Source organism: Notamacropus eugenii, chromosome 2, assembly GCF_028372415.1.
Source record: "Notamacropus eugenii isolate mMacEug1 chromosome 2, mMacEug1.pri_v2, whole genome shotgun sequence".
Classification (NCBI taxonomy): domain Eukaryota; kingdom Metazoa; phylum Chordata; class Mammalia; order Diprotodontia; family Macropodidae; genus Notamacropus; species Notamacropus eugenii.
In genome coordinates this window covers 313,108,001-313,111,413 of record NC_092873.1, presented here as the reverse complement: position 1 = coordinate 313,111,413, position 3,413 = coordinate 313,108,001, and the positions used below count along the sequence as shown (strand labels likewise).

Genomic DNA, 3,413 nt, shown 5'->3' with positions numbered 1-3,413 from the left:
GTAGTCACAACCCTGCACACGGGTGGTCCAGGCTATAAGGTTGTCTTCTCACTGGAAGCAGCAGTGGGATTCAGCAACCACCAGGGTTGCCGAGCAGCCTTTTAAAGATTGCACTGCTCACCTCCTAGTGTGAAGAATGGACTGGAAAAGTGTCCTAAAAATTGTCTCTTTACCCAACAGTGGTCTGATTACCTCAGCAGGTAGGGATCCCACATCGTGATTGAAACACAAAAAAATATACAAAAACATCTGCAAAGATGATTCCACTCACCATCACTACTTGGAATGTGCATGCATTTATAGACAACACAAAATCCAGTAGACCTGAAAGATGAACAACTGTTGTTGTGAGAGAACTCAGCAGGTATCTCATCCAAGTAGCTGAGATACAACAAAATATGGATCATTTCTCTGCTGCTTGTGTAAATTTTGACCTAACAACACCAAGAAAACACAGATACTCCATTAGTTACTAAGCACCACACCACCTATATGTGGAATCATTAGTTACAGCAAATGGAAAAGTTTTGAATGCTGTGGATAAGTTCACTTACCTTGGCAGTATACTTTCAAGAGATATATACATAAATGATGAGGTTGATACACACATTGCCAGAGATAGCTCAGTGTTTGGAAGGCTCTGAAGGAAAGTATAGGAGAGAAGACATATTAGACTGACTACCAAATTGAAGGAATACAGAGCCATTGTGCTGGCTTCATTGTTGGATTCCTGTGAAACCAGAACAACATACCAGCATCATGCCAGGAAACCAAATCATTTCCATTTGAATTGTCTTAGGAATATTCTGAAGCTCACTTGGCAGCATAAGGTACCAGACACTGAGGTCCTTTCTCAAACTAAACTGCCAAGCTTTCAAACTCTATTGCAGAGAGTGCAACTACAACTGGTTGGCCACATTGTTTAAATGCCATACATATGCTTGCCTAAAAGACTATCTTATGGAGATCTCACACAGGGCAAGTGCTCACATGGTGGTCAGAAGAAGCAATACAAGGACACTGTTAAGGTCTCTCTTAAAAACCTTGAAACTGATTGTGTGACATGGGAGACACTCTCACAGGACCACGCAGCATAGTATGCCCTCATCAGAAAAGGTGCTGTGCTCTATGAGCAAAGCAGAATTGAAGTAGTTCAAGTGAAACATATGATGCACAAATTTAGAGAATCCACCCCAAGTGTTCACACGTACTATTTGGGCCTGACCTATGGTAAAGCATTCCAAACTTGTATTAGTCTGATCACCCACATTTGGATACATTGTAACTTGACTCTAGCATAGTGATATCAATTTGTCCTCTTCAAGAATGAAAGACAACACCTGACCAACCAACCAACCAATGATTTGAAATAATTTACCCCATTTCACTTCTCTTTGGCCTTCTCTCTCTTTCTCACTCCTTGATTTATTTTTTAGGTATCATTCCTTCATATTCAACTCACACACATGACCTCCATCTATGATTGCTTCTAACTGCCTGAATAATGATAAAGTTCTTTCTTTTTTTTAAGAAATCAAACAATACTGCATACCACTGGTAAACTCATGGGGGGTACTTAATATAAAAGAGATTAACATGTGTAACATGTTTAAAGTTGTTGGAACTGAATATTCCTATTACCTAATATGAAGAATGGACATTCTCAATTATTCGCTCCCTGAATGTAATGAAATTGACTTGGGACAAGTAACTTTTGCATGTGATGAGTCATCCTGATTGGTCTCATATATTTTTAGAGACAGTCCTTCAATCATTTATCTATTCTACTATCCAATCCATCAATTTAATTTCCTTCATCTGATTTCTTTCAAAGATTTACCTCCTTTCTTTCTCCCCTTGCTGATTGCAGAAATCTTCTTCCAGTCTTAGTTTTTGTAGTGCCATGACCAAACTTAAAATACAAAGCTTCTTCATACAAATATGAAAATTAATCACTTTAACATATACCTCCATCTTTCTTAAAATCCAATTTAGTCTTATTTTTCTGGACCTAAAAAAAGGGTACAGATGATAACTTTTCCTCTCTGCCAATACAGTAAGATTTCAGTTTTGCCCTTTTTTAATGCCAAATAAATACTATCATGAACCAGTAGAGCAGAAGCACAAGGAAATATTACTTGGTTGCTGTGTTTACTTAGTAAAGTTTTTAATGAAATAAAGTTGAATTTGGTATACTGTGTCATGGTTTAGTGTCTCAATAAAATTTTATTTGATATTCTCCTATTCCATCAGATGGCATACATATACTATATTATACCATACTATACTATACTATACTATGCTATACTATACTATAACTATACTATACTATACTATACTATACTATACTATACTATACTATACTATACTATACTATACTATACTATGGAAATCTTATTTGAGAGTGCATCATGTAATAAAGACATAGCTTTCACAAATCAATGCCAGTAAGTCAAAAGTTACTACTCAAAAACCTTTATATGTAAATAATTTAATCTGTTTATACTGTAGAAGCATTTGAGTACATGCTACATTTTCTGTATCATCATTTGAAATTTACCTGTTGGCATTGCTGACACTTCAGCTGTCACAAAGCTTTTTATCCCCAAATTTGATAAGTCACCTCTGATTAAGCTACATGTAAATGCTAAATATTTAGGAGCAAGATCTAAATACTGTTTTCCTCTTGACGTCTGAGTCAGGAGTTGTAATTTGTTGTGTTGAAGCACATAGATGCCCTGATGATTTGTCCTTAGGTTATCATTTTGTTTCTTGAAAACAGTGGTTCAAAAATCTCTGCAAATGAACTTCATGAGATCTAATTCATCTTTGAACCTTGCAGTGAGTGTCCTTTGTAAACCTTTCTATCAATCCTTGTCCTGTTCTAAAACCCATGCTCTCCAGCTGAGTAATACATCTTCCATTTTCCACCTCCCCCTGATCTGTGTGGTCTTGTAGATGTCGGTCTTCATCTTGTTGTGGAGAAGCAAAAAAAATGCCTCATCTACCATTTCCTGCTGCTTCTCTCAGACTCCAAGGACCCAGAGAGAGTGACCGTGGTGGATGCGGCCACCTCCAGAGTCACTGCCTCCAGGGCCACCTTGGGACCCCACAATGCCAGAGCCCAGTTCAGTGGGTCAGGGGGCAGAGGCCTCACTGTGTCCCCTGAGACACCGCTGTGACCCTTAATGATAAAGTTCTTAGCAATTATCTTTCCATGTTGGAAGTAAACAGTTTAACCTTATTGAATTTCTTATGACTTCTCTTTCCTATTTTTATGCTTCTTTTGAACCTCATGTTTGAAAGTCAAATTTTCTGTTAGGCTCTGGTCTTTTCACCAGGAATGCTTGAAAGTCCTGTACTTCATTGAATGCCATTTCCCACAACCCAAAGGGTTATATTTAGTTTTACTG

At 37.7% G+C, this 3,413-nt stretch overlaps 1 pseudogene; it reads right to left on the bottom strand.

Annotated features, from left to right (window-relative positions):
• Window positions 1–2,528: 2,528 nt before the first annotated feature.
• LOC140523964 (trafficking protein particle complex subunit 6B pseudogene) lies at window positions 2,529–3,011 on the bottom strand (annotated as a pseudogene).
• Window positions 3,012–3,413: the final 402 nt, after the last annotated feature.